Raw genomic sequence first — 14,331 nt, 5'->3', positions numbered from 1 at the left:
CAAATATATAAATTTTATTCAAAAAAAAAATGTAAAGGTTCCATGCCCCAGTTCACATTTAAAATTAAATAATTTAACTCTCGAAATGCGAGTTATGCCACATAAATTGAGACAGAGGAAGTAAATAAAACTAATTTATAAAAGATTACACAATTACTTGACCCTCAAGTATCCAAGTGCTTTGTTTTATAGAGCTAGGAGTTAAATAAGTACAATTTTTACCCTATAAGTTATAAATGATTAAACAAATACATGTAATCAAATGGTTGTAATCTTAAAAATAAATGAAAGTACTACATGGACGCGTTCACTTATTCAATTAATTCATAATCCATTTGATATGCATAGCATTGTCTTCTTAAAACTTCTCTATGAAGAAGATCATGGGGAAAAACAATCCTAATGAAGTAAATATGCAATGGACCTTGATAAAAAGTAAAAACCTTATTAGGAAAAACTCGTAAAAGTCTAAAATAGATTGACAAAGGAAAAAAATACATTACATATATCCTTTTTTACGACAGTATGGTGTTCTGTCCTAGTTACACGTCTAAGCATCTTCTTGATGCTTTTCTTAAAGGGAAAATAACCCTCTATAAACCTATAGTAATTTAACTAAAGCCTATAGTAATTTAACTAAAGCCTGATAAAAATATAAACCTATAGTAATTTAACTACTTTTCAAATACCAAAACAACTGTTAAAAATATATGATAAGGAAGAATAAACTAATTTCAGAGTGTATGAATGTACGTTTGTACGCACTAATATTCAACTTCTCTCAAATAGATTTAATTTGCATCAATTTGCTGTATTTTTCTCGGCAGGCTTTCCGGCTAACTGAGCTACAGTCCCATTGCATGCACTGCGTTGACACAAACATTAATTCACTTGATAGATAAATAACTAAATAAATAAAGGCAAATAAATAGCATACAAATCCAAAGTCGCTAAAAATAAGTGAATTTTTTTTATGTTTATTAAACAATTAACAGAAAATTGTGTCCCAAGAGCATTCATATATAATGTGCATGGTGAGGGCGAGTTGGGGGTTGGGTGGTGAGCGGTCGGGTTGGATGGGGTGGTGATAGGGAGGGGTCGAGGTGGAGGTGTGAGGCATAGGGAATTCGGCAGTGTGGAAGGTGGAGTTTAGGGAAGGGAAGGAGACATCAGTGTGGAATATTCCTCAATAAAGGAATGCACACATTAATAAAGGAAAAGGTTACGAAACACACTCCAACTTCGTCGTAAAATTACTATAACACACTTGTCTTCATGTTTCCGGGGTCTATGACCCCCCAGTATCATTTTTTTTGTGTATTATTGAGGGTATTACGGGTGATATGGACAAAAAAGTGAGCACATAAAGAAGGATTATTTGGAATTCAACATGGCAAATAGAGACGGGTCTGTTCAGTTTTAAGTCCACCCTTCCGCGCTCAACTAACATGTGCTCACTTGCTTGTCCACGTCACCCGATAATACCCTCAATAATACACAAAAAAATAGTCCTGGGGGGTTATAGGACCCCCGCAAAGTTGGAGTGTGTTATATCAATTTCGACCAAAGTTAGAGTGTGTTTTGAACCCTTTTCCCCATTAATAATCTATGATGATCTCCGTAAGAAATGGTAGCATATCGACCATGTCATTATTGTTTGGCCGATCATCAAGTGGTGAGGCTTTCCTAGGAGATGTCTTATTCTACTTACATTCCCGTTTTCCAGAATGTGAGGCTAAACGATAGGAACAGATATGTGCACGAAGAGGTGGAACTTTGTATAAGGTTCAGAGAGGTACGTAGGAATTTCGTAATAGAATCGAAATGAATTGTTTCTCATTAATGTTGTAAGATTATATTTTGTTTATTTGTCACCTGTAGAACTTGTTTTTTCTACTCCATTTGGGAAGTCATTTTTCTAATTTTTAAGAACCTTATTTTCCTAAAAAAGAATATTTTTCAAAACATTTTTATCAATCAAACATGAAAAAATAAAAATTATTTTCCTCAAACAGATAATAGTTGAAAAACTTACGCCATAGAAGGAATCAAGCAAAAGACGTGAGCCAATATCTGCTGTGGAAACGGCAGCACCTGCATCAATTATGCGGTATTCGAAGTTTACTGACGAAAAATTTCTTCATTCCCATTATTCAAATACAAATCGCTAATTAAGAGCGGAGGAATCTCGTTCATTACCATACTTTCTAGGCCCATGGGAAGCAATTGTAAAACAAAGTGTTTTAATTTAACTAATGCACCAATTGTGTTGGGTAACATAAAGTGACATGCTGTGCTATTAAGGTCAGAATCTTGACTCTTATCTATCCCTTTTTAAATTTTGCAGTTTTTGTATTATTAACCATGTGTAGTTTGTAAATTCAATGTTAGCCCTAAATGATACTCTTTTTACTTTTTTCTTTTGTATGTGGTATTCTAAGTTACACGGACTCGGGTGCGGGTATCCGATACGGGTACGGATTCGAGTGTCGGATTCGGCAAAATCTAAATTTAAGATTCGGGGGTGCGTATCCGGTTATGGATATGGGTGCGGGGATTTGGCTAAGATAATTTAAAATTATATAAAAAATAGAGCTATAAAGATATTACAAATTTTGAGAGATATTCTTATGAAAAACTTACATGTATATGAAATAAAAGTACTTCTTGGTTTATCTGTAACATGCAGCAACATATATGAAATAAAAGTACTATATTATTGAAGGTATGTCATTTTCCTTATCTTAAATCTGTTTTATTTTTAATTTTGAGAAATCAAAATCTCAAATTTTTCCCCCAAATTTGTCGACGGACTCCGATCAAAGTATCCGTATGTGATTGACCATATCCGAAACGTTTGCCGTTATTGACCATATCCGGAACGTTTGCCGTTTCGGCACCCACACCCGTCCGTATCCGGGACGGGACGACACCCAAAATGGTGAGTCCGTGTAACTTAGGTGGTATTCGATACTCGCATTGAGACCCGATTATATTAGAAAAGTCTCACATTAAAAGTAAAGAAGTTAACAATCAAAGTATTTACAATTGCAAATATTTATACATTAGATGTGTGATTTCTACTTCTATGCTTACCCAGTGTATATCAATTACTTGTACAGATATCGATAAAATTATCGAATTGAACGCAAGCTAATTTAGCTACCATTGTTATTGGTAAGAAAACATAGACAGAGAAAAATCATACTTGACAATATAACAGAGCTTACATGACTTTTTCCCACGAAAGAGTTCAAAATAATAATTAAAATAAAACCATAAATAGGGGCATGAAATGAAAAATACCTGATCCAGAGCAAAATTGCTTATATATCTTAGAATAGGAGTCACATTGATTGCTGTGGTGTCCTTTGCACTGCAAATATGATTAGTGAGAAATTAAGAATAGGGTGATTCAAGGAAAAATATTTGATACATTAATCAATGAGCATAAAAGAGTTTCATTAATCCTTTGTTTTTGTTTTCATTTGTTGTTTTTTTTTTTTTTTTTTTTTTTTTTTTTTTTGTAGTTTTAGCTTCTACGAACTATCAAAGTACCAAAAAATGAACACACTGGAACATATATTCACTAAATTAAAACAAAACGATTTCTCTTATTTATTGAATCATATTATTCAGTATATTTTTTACACGAAATATACATGAGTATGTGAGAAAAACCATTAAAATGTCAACAAATAATATTAATTACTAAATCCGTAATTTTGAAAGTATATAATGAGTTCAAATGTTCAATACTAAAAACTTTAAAGATTGTTGAAGCTCAATCTCTACCCCGGATGAACTATATAGCCAAGAGAAACCACGAACAAGAATATAATAGAAGAGCTTGCCCTACCCTCACTATTAGATAGTGTCCATAAATCTCATAGTAAGTAGGTACCAAACGATTGCCGCTTTTATTATTTAATAAATATCTCTTTCCGAACAGATTTTCCATCAATAAAAAAGGGGATATAAAATCAATCTATCTCCGCAATCATATCCAAAATTAGCCTGGCCATTCATCTTATAGTTAGGAGTTCCGTACTCTGTATCAAATTCACTAGCATCAAAATTGTAACTATCATCAATATTGTCACTATTATCAATATAGATCTCATCATAAAAGCTATAATTGTCAACCACGACTGAATCTGTGGAAGCATTGGTTTATACGTTCCTCTTAGGCTCTTTAAAGTTCCAAATAAAAGGTGAAAATCGAAATCTAAAAATTTTAAATCCTGAATTCGGCACGTTCTAACCAAGAATTCCGAAGAACACTATAATACAATCAATTTCACAAACAAACAAAAAAAAAAAAAAAAGAAGGAAAATACTCACATCATTTAATAAACCGCCTATCAATTGCTCACATGACACAGGATGACCTACAGCCTTAGGCTTGGGTTGAGAAGTAATTTGATTTGCCGAGGCATTGTGATGGAGTGTCACTTGATCGGTTAAATTGAGCGGCGTATTAATAGTGACAGAAGGATTTGCAGACACATTATGCTGGAGTTTCACTTGATTGCTTAAATTTTGAGGTATATTAATAGTAATAGCAGGTATAATAACTTGAGTAACTTTCTCTGTATTATCTTCAGTAGTTCGTTGAGGAAATAAAGCACTAATGGTTTTCAAAGCTATTGCTGAAGCTGCTCCAAAAGACAAACCTAATTTAAGAAAAAAAATATATATGTACCATTAGCAAGAAACCATGAATAACTACCAAACATATTGGAATTTCCGACATACGTCCGATCGAAAATCTGCCAAAATTTATTTTTCGTCTTAACGTTTCAACGGTTTTTGATCGACTATGTCGGAAACGTTTTGTGGCTGACAATTTATTAAGAGAAGCACTATGAACAAATTGAACAACGATAAGTGAAGTGGACTTTCAATAAACTCAACATACCCCATAAAATACCATTACGTTGATCTCCAGAATGCTGATTATCATCTGCATATAAATAAATAAATAAATCAATAATTAGATTATTGTCAGCATAAAATTAATTAGTGAATAATGTTAGATCAAACAATATTAAACGTATGTAAAGGAGCCATTGCCCGATCATGTTGCATGCGTCCAATCCAGATGCACAGTTTATTTTTTATTTTTTTCTGGATTCCCCATTGAGTTTAATTTGTAAGTTACACTTCTATTAATTACTCAGCTCTTTAATACTAGATTTGTAAAAAAAAAAAAAAAAAAATCCTATATATTTGTTGATTGGGTCTTTTAATAGCTAAATTTTAATCATGAAGCATGATCACATAATAAATATTTAACAATAAAAAGAAAATTTAACGAGAAGATATCAGTAGAATATAAAGAGGGCAAAATCCAATAGCAGAAATAAGTATAGTTTAAAAAATGCTAACCAGACATTTACATGGAAGAAGATAAAAGAATAAAGAAGAAAATTTGAGTAGTAACGAGAAAAGATAAATAAATACTAACCAGCCATGATTTTTCGTTAGAACTTAGAAGTTGTATCAATGTGTCATCAAAAGATATTTGAACCTCCTTTCATAGGTATGTGTTGGAGTATACTCCAAGAAATTCTCTCAAGAGTTTTGGTTTAAAAAAACATCTTGATGCAAAATAATAAATAAAAAATGATAAAAATTAAAGAATGAAAAATGCAAAAGAAGAAAACGTCCACCATCTGAAAGGCAAGTAGAAAACAAAAAAGGTACAGTGTTTATTTTAGGTACAATTCTTGTTTAATAAGACAATGAACAAAAGATTCAGAAAAATATAAATTGAAATAAACAAAATAAGTATCATAGAAGGAGGGAAATTTTTCCGTATGTCGTCCTCTTTTGGAACAGTTATTTAGTAAATAATCTTCTTTTTATTTTTCTTACTATTTATGGACCTTTCAAATTACGTCTAAATCCGAGAAGCAAATCCAAAATTTAAATGTTGAATGAAATTTTATGAATTCAACATTTAAATTTTTTAGCATTGAATTCATTATATCGTTAAAAACGTCGGTTTATATCTAAAAATTTATTGCAAATTAGTAGAGCAAAACATTTTTATGGCCAATTGATCGAAAACTACTTGCCTAGGTTGGGAGGATTCTTCCGTTCTTGAATACAATTAGTTTCACAAAGGGTAGAAGATATTGCTCTATCAATAATAGCATCATAGTATATATCATACAACATAATATAAGCGTTGAATGACCCAAACAACCATTTAACTTACATAGAGTGTGGGTTTCCCATAATGATTTATTTTGTAGGTTTTGCCTAGCATATTTGGGTGCTTTTGGTACGAAAGAATATATTTCCTCAAAAAGAAATGATCTCTTATATATTCCGGTGTTTAGAAGTAGTTAAGCATAAGATATTGGTCCAAAAACACTAATGTATAATTTAGATAAACACAATGGGATTAGGGTGATTGGGGGTGGTTGTTGGTGGAGGTGGTTTGGATAAATCTATAACGGTGGTGGGTGGTGGTTTTGGGGGCATGTGATGGGGGTTGGGGTACGTGGGGAAGAAACAATCACTACCAAAAAAGACAGAAATTTTGATGGAATTAGTTGAAAATTCATCAGACACGTTAGCGACGAGCTAAATTCTGACGGATTTAATTTCTGATCGAATGTCTGTTGAAAATTTCCATTTTTTTTATTAGTTAATCAACATAAAATATCACTTATAAAATTTGTGTTCCCTACTTTTAATAAGAAAATTATTTTCTTGATTTTTAAACAACTTGTTCGCCATATACAGCACACCCTTAAGGTAGATCTTTTCACAAATTTTTCCCTTTTTGAGTTGAATTCTACCACTACATCCAACTAAAAAAAAGTCCTCTCTTTTACATTTTCGCTTCTCTCTTTGTCACGAACCAAATTTGAACACTGTGCCGTGACAGAACACCTGACGAGCTTCTACCCATAAGGCGAACCCTCTGAGCTAATTATGCAAAAATTAACAAATAAAATGAATAATACTACTTGTCTCACAATATAAAGAAAAGTGCGGAAGCGAAATACAAATACTGAGTCTGCCCATAAACCCCATAAAATGGCTAAGTCATGAAACTACTAGTCTGAATACAAAAGTATGAGACGTAGCTCGGAATACTACTAAGTCAACTAAAGAAGAAGAGACAGTCATGATCTAATGGTGGCTCACCTCGACTGAACTGGACTGACGTAAGCTGGAATGATCAAGTATCTGCTACCTGGTCGCCATTAACCACACCTACACACATACAAATATCAACTAGCATGAGTCTAAAAAACCCAGCAAGATCATCGACACACTCTCAGCTTACCCCTGGGGCAAGTCTTAGAAATCCCTAATAGTGCATAATAGCAATTAAACAGTACAAGTATATTTTTTATATACAAACACTGAAGCTGAAGCTGAAATTATGAAGCATAAACAAGCAAGACATGAAATACACTGAATCTGAATCTATGCTCACGGGACACGGTACGTATTTGTCCATGTCTTACCCTGTCTTTCGGAGTGGACATTATTTACCCACATCTTACCCGGGTCACTTATAATTCTGGCATCTACCTCGAAATACATTGAATCTAAATCTATCCTCACGGGACATGGTTTGTACTTGTCCATGTCTTACCCCGTCTTCCGAAGTGGGCATTATTTACCCACATCTTACCCGGGTCACTTATAATTTTGGCATCTACCTCCAACAGAACCCAATAGGGCCTGTCGGAGTATGCCCCTATGAAGATATGATAAGGTGGAACAAACATCCAATCAATATCAATTCTAAACTTTACATCTATAGCAAGCATCTACTTAAGCGAAATTACGCTAAAGGACTCATACGGTCATTATTTTAGACACTTAAAAATTTCTCAATTTAGATCATGATTGCCCACCCATACGAACTAAATGGTTTAAATGCATACATGCAACACAAACCATATGCTTTTTATGAAAACAAGTAAACTAGGAGTTTAAGTCTCACTTGCCTTATAACCGGAACACAACCTCTCTTGAAGTGCCAAATTCTCTTCCAACAATCTCCAAGAGCCTCAATCTATTCAATGACATAAATAAATGATCCAAATTAGCCTAGGGAAACTAATCCTATAATTTTAGGTTTAGAACTAAATCTCAACATTCTATACCCAAATACTGAATTTATAAATTTGATACAAAATACCAATGTCACAATCTAACTTAATATCGATAGAATATAATTCATATGTACTACTACTATTTTATCTCTATAAAGGTGACAGTAAAGGAACTAATATACATAAAGTCTCAGTACCTTAAACGGGCCTGTTTGGAAAGCCACCTAGTAATTGGAGTTGGTGTAATTACTAGGATAGTAATTATACAGCCTAGTAATTACACAGTAGTGTAATTACAACGACCTGTTTCATAACGTAATTATAAGCGTATCATTTAGTTGCACAAGTGTAATTATAAAGTTAGTTTAATTTTAAAATAAAATTTAATTATAAAAAAATTAAAATTAATATTTAAAAAATACTTGCCTTTATAAATGATATTAAATTAGTTATTTAATAACACATTGTTTCTTGAAAATATATTAATTAATAATCATATATTTGTAACTAATATTGTAAAAAATAATTGATATATATTTTTCAAATTAATTATATTTAATTTTAATTAATTATAAAACTTAAAAGAGGACTTTTTTTTTGAGGACATCATGGATTGGGTGTTTGTCAAAAAAATAATATTTATAAATATAATGCCATAACATTATTCAAATGTTTGACATAAAAAATCATCAAATGTAAGTGAAAAAATAAACAACATGCAATGTGAAAGCAAATAACTTAAAATTGAAAATATAACCTAAATTCAAAAGAAAAAGAAAAAGTTTAACATAATAATGTCATGTCAAATTCCAACATTTTCCAACGTAACTTAAGTAAATAATTCAAAAGAAACGGAAAATATAAGTTTATAACCTCATTCACAATGAACTTCTATTTTAATAACGTCACTCGTTTTATGCCAAATTTGTTAATGACTCATTCTTTCCAATATTAAGAGGTGTAGTTTCTTAAATTAGAATAATAACACGGTTATGCTAAATGAATAAAATAAAAAAAATACGAGCAATTACATGGAACCACAATGTTACACCCCGTATCTTAGAACTAAGGTTAGACTCATGTCATTAGAGTTTTAGTGGAAAAAAACTGAAGGCTTGAACGTTTTGCGAAAATGGTTGATAGGCCTATTTCGGGCAGCCATAACTCCTTGATTAATTGGGAATTTGGGAAGTACCCTTAATGAAAGTTGTAGCACGTAGAAATACCTTTCTAACAATATAAGGACCAGACCAATCACAGATCGGAGCAAGGAGATATGATCGTCTCAATATGGCTAATAGTAAGGCACTTAAAATTCTATAGAATCGGCTAAGTTTTCGATACGTCTGCCTTCCAGTCAAATTTCGTGAAAATCCGTTGGGAATTTGAGGAAACTTAAAACATGAAAGTTGTAGCCCTTTGAAATAGATTTCCAACGGTATATTGTGGAGCCCAAACAGAGCTCTGTACAAGAAGTTATGTCCATTTTACCAAATACTGTGCAGAACCGACACAGGTCCCTTGTGAGGGAGCGTGCGGGCGCGTGTACGGGCTCCGCGTCGCGCACCAATCGCACAAAAAATCCCTCTTTGAATATTGACCTGCAGGGGGTCATATGCTGCATGTGCGTCGCGGTCCCATCGCATAACAGGTCAGGTTTCGGGTCAAAAGTCGGGATTTCGCGTTTTAAGTTATATTTAAGCTTGAGGTTTATTTTCGTAACACCCTTAGTCACGAAATATCACTCTAAAGTCAGAGGGAACAAGTCCCAAGCCTCAAGAACCCTCCAAGGTAAGTTTTATCATGATTCTAGGTTGAATTCAAGTCCCTAATCTCTTTCTAACGTGAGTATACCCTTCTAATCAATAGAGTTGTGAGTGGAACATTATTGTTGGGCGTGGAAACCCTAGAACTCGAATTCAAGAGGATTGAACGTCAAAAAGGTAATGCTTCTACACTCTAATCATTCATAATAGTGAATTGATGAGTTCTTGGGAGAATAGTAAATGGGTTTCGTAAAGAGAATTACACGAACTATAGTAGGGTTTTGGATTATTGACTTGAGATTGTTATAATCATATGGGTGATGGAGAATGATGTTAATTACACCTAATTGAGATTGTAGAATCACTTAGAAGTAATAGAATGGAAATTGGGTGAAGAAACACCATTAATGGAGACTGTGGAGCATTATGCCCACTAAGTGTTTGATAAAATGCTTAGATGACCAAAAGCATGGATATTATTGCTAATATAGAATCCCTTTGACTTGTATTGATATAGATCAAAGTTGAAAGGGTTGACGAACATTGTATTATGCTCAAAGGCTGGAATTAAGGTATGTGAGGCTAACTATCTACGTTAGGGAATGTTTATGATTCTCCCTATGCCTCATTCTTCATACTTGTCAGTAATTTGACTCAGAATACAGTTTAGCCCTAGTTTCATGATATGTTGTAGAACTGTTATCTTCTAGGGTTGCAGTTACAAAATTCGTTCATGGTTGTCACTTTGAATATCATGAACTCAGTACGTAATCTTTAGACTTATGTATTGTTACCACATGAGTCTCAGTCTAGAAATTCAGTATGCTCAGAGACAGTCAATGTTTTCGATTCACCAAAGATGTCTATTTCATTCGGTATTGTTCATTGTTGTTATGGTCTCGTCTTTATTAATTAACCATAATTAAACATATGTGATTTTGCCCAAGGGCACAAGATCTTGTGTATACGTATACATGGTCGAGGCCATTGACTGACGCACTACTAGGCCGAGGCCGTAGAGTGCAATTATTATTGGGCCGAGGCCCCACATATATAAACACAAATAATACAGATGATTCAGATACAAAGCAGGGAGTATTCATATCTCTACTTTCTTGCTATTACAATTACAGTTATCAATTTCAGTTTCAGTACTTTATTGCTTCAGTTGCTTTACATACAAGTACAATTCAAATGTGTTGATGTCCCTTTTTGTTTCTTGGGGGCCTGCATCTCGCGATGCAGGCAACGACATATAGGTTGACGATCCAGCTACTTAGGAGTGTTCGTATCAGCTACTTTGGTGAGCCCCAACTTCCTTCGGGGCGATATCAGTCATGCAGTTCTTACAGCTTTCTAGACGATTACCTTTTTGTATTCATTGAGGCCTACAGACACGATCCGGACGATCAGATATTTGTTATGTTAGCCTCGTAGACAGTTATACTCAGTCGTTCAGTTGTTTTGGTTTAGCCATGTTGGCTACTTTCAGATTTGTTCAGATTGTCTAAGTATTTCCGCATTATGATATTTCAGTCAGACTTTTAGTTAATCAGCATGTGTTAGTTTTATTTTATAAATCAGTTATGTTTTGGTATCATATGTTGATTCAACCGACGCTTGGTTCGCTCGGTCACACGTACGCAATCGGGACGGGGTGCCGTGTTACGACTGTGCCTGTGTTCGGGCGTGACACACAAGAAGAAAAGGTTGAGAATGAGAAGAAGGGAAATGAAAAATAAACAATATAAAAAGAAAAATACATTTTAAAAAATAAAAATAATTTAAAAGTAAAAATAAAAAAGAAATTAAAATAATAGAAATAAAAATAAAATAAAAAATAAAATAATAGAACTAAAAAATAAATTAAAAAAAAAACAAAAAAGAAACAAACTAAAGAGTAAACCTACAATTACAGGTTGTAATTACACTCAATTCTCAATCCCCCCCCCCACCCCTTGAGAATTAGAGAGTGTAATTACACCCTCTCAATTACACCAAATTCTCACTTAACTGTGTAATTACACTCAATTCTAATTACCTGGGTGGCTTTCCAAACAGGCCCTAAACTTTGAGTGCGTTTGACACCGATAAGCCAACGCTTCAATCAAGTTCTTCTTCCCCATTCTTGTAAGTAGGATTTCACATTTTAGAATCCCTATTCTTAATTATGTCACTAAACTAGTAAGTAATTGCCAATGAGGGAAACTGAAATAGTTTTTCCCTTTGAAAACTGCTGCTGCCGGTTATATGCCTTCCCAAAGCCCCACTTTGACCTTCTTTTGCCCTCTTTCCGTGTAAATCAAAAACCTTGCACTTAATTCCTCTTTTTAAGTCACTTACACCTGGCAACATAATAAAAAGTGGCTTGCCCACTTCATTTATTTCTAATTGACTACATCTGATTGTCCAATCTCTCTTTGGGTCAAATGTTGGATTGGCCCACTTTCTTTACATTTCAAATGTCTTCCTAAGACATTAATTACCCTTTCACCAAAAGTAATGGAGTATATAATTAGTCCTCTAATTACTTCACTCTATTCATCATCTCATATAAATTATGCAAATATATTGTAAAAGTTTACCCGCTTCACCATGTAAACTATAAAAATTTAGACAAACTATAAATAAGGAAGTAATTATAAATACTTGAAAAATATCGGGTTGTTACATTCTCCCTCCCTTAAAATAATGTTCGTCCTCGAACGTACGACAAGCTTTGCCTGTGGTCAGAGAGGGACGCATTGGCCAATCTTAACCGGCTTAACAAGTCTCTTAGGCTTATCGAAATTTCGGTAGAATTTCCCTCATAATTAGGACTAATGTCATTTATATACCTGTCTTAAAACAACAAACAACAACACCCAACAATCATAATTTATAAACCAACATTTAATAGGGAGTTCCGGGCGACTCCATACCATCAATCACATGCAAATGGGGTACTGGGCGACCCCGTACCAACATGCAAAAATTACAAATAAAGAGAATAAAAATGCAACTCGAACGAGTCAACATACAAATATGAATACGTAAATCTATGATCTACTAGTTCAAAATCCTTGTGAGATCGCAATAAGAGTATACCTGTAACTAATGCACATATGGATATAAGCTTTTTGCACCAAGGTCATTAAACTATTTTGGCAACAAACAAGTCTCTCAACTTTATATAAGTATCATGTATATCATATCACATATGCAATATACATTACAATACCTCATTATAGCAGTCATGAAATTTTCGGACAAATGCTGCCATTATATAGAGGTTTGACTGTATATCTTTTGACAAGTGAGGGTTGCTCAATTGGTAAAGCACTTCCACCCACGACAGGTAAGTTCAGGATTCGAGTCATGCTGGACGGGAAGTGTGCAAACACTATGGATATCTTCAAAATGGGGGTAAAGATAATAATAAGGATCTAAATAAATGTTATTGGCAAATAAGGTACGTAGTACATATGCGATGCCAAATGGAATATTTTTTTGTCCTCTCATCAAAGAGATGTAAGGATATTATTAAGGATATAATAAATTTTATTGAAAGACAAGGCAGTACATATGCGATGCCGTAGAAAGACCTGCAACATTTTTATTTAGTGTAAGATACTACTTAAAGCTTATATTGGAACAACCAGAGAACAAACACCAACGAAGTTCTGGTCCCAAGACCCAACATAAAGTCTGCCTTTATATTCTTGAACTTCAGTTATCCTATTAGGACTCTTATATAGATCTGTGTAATCACTCATTTCCACGACTTCTCTGAACTTGTGTATCCTTCATCCTATCGACAATATGGTCGAAATCAGCTTTTTTTTTTTTTTTTTTAATAGCCACCCAAAAGTCTCATGATGCATACCTCTTTATGTTATCTAGATTTCCATCAAAGATTATGAAAACATCATATGAATTTGCTTCTGCACCTTTGAGCCAAAACCTTCAAATTTTTGGACCAATAGCTTATGTGCTAATATACCTTGGGTTTTATATGTATACTAGTGGTGATTTGTATGTAAAAGACCTAAATTATCTTCAAAAAAATCTAATGAAAATATTTTAGTGTTCAAATAGTCTAGCCGGTTGGTTACTTGAAATTTTACCTTGTTGGTGAGAGTTTGATTTCTTTGAATTGACTTCAAGAAAAATACGCGAGTACCTGTCCCGAATGTCCTACTCTGCCTCCTAAGTAACCTCCTACTTGGATGTTTCCTCCAAGACACTTTGATTTCTTTGACTTGACTTCAAGAAAAATACGCGAGTATCTGTCCCGAATGTCCTACTCTGCCTCCTAAGTAACCTCCTACTTGGATGGTTCCTCCAAGAAACTTTTACAAAAGGAATACTGTCGGATCTCAGCTGGCGAATATGCCTGTCGAAAATAGCTATCGGAACCTCCTCATAGGCCAATTTCTATCGAACTGAACCGTCTCGTGGTCAATAACTTGATCAATATGGCTCAGGTTTCGGGA

At 33.7% G+C, this 14,331-nt stretch overlaps 2 long non-coding RNA genes across 2 annotated transcripts; one reads left to right on the top strand and one right to left on the bottom strand.

The window, feature by feature from the left end:
- Positions 1–3,295: 3,295 nt before the first annotated feature.
- Positions 3,296–4,970, bottom strand: LOC132060559 (uncharacterized). The gene is made up of 3 exons (XR_009415948.1): positions 4,922–4,970; positions 4,345–4,676; positions 3,296–3,376 (listed from the first exon to the last, which is right to left on the bottom strand). It is a non-coding gene; the product is annotated as an uncharacterized LOC132060559 (long non-coding RNA).
- A 4,330-nt stretch (positions 4,971–9,300) lies between these two features.
- LOC132060557 (uncharacterized) lies at positions 9,301–11,233 on the top strand. Its single transcript, XR_009415947.1, has 3 exons — positions 9,301–10,033; positions 10,374–10,428; positions 11,102–11,233. It is a non-coding gene; the product is annotated as an uncharacterized LOC132060557 (long non-coding RNA).
- The last annotated feature ends 3,098 nt before the right edge of the window (positions 11,234–14,331 follow it).

Source organism: Lycium ferocissimum, chromosome 6, assembly GCF_029784015.1.
Source record: "Lycium ferocissimum isolate CSIRO_LF1 chromosome 6, AGI_CSIRO_Lferr_CH_V1, whole genome shotgun sequence".
Taxonomy (NCBI): Eukaryota; Viridiplantae; Streptophyta; class Magnoliopsida; order Solanales; family Solanaceae; genus Lycium; species Lycium ferocissimum.
This window is presented reverse-complemented; position numbering and strand designations above follow the sequence as displayed.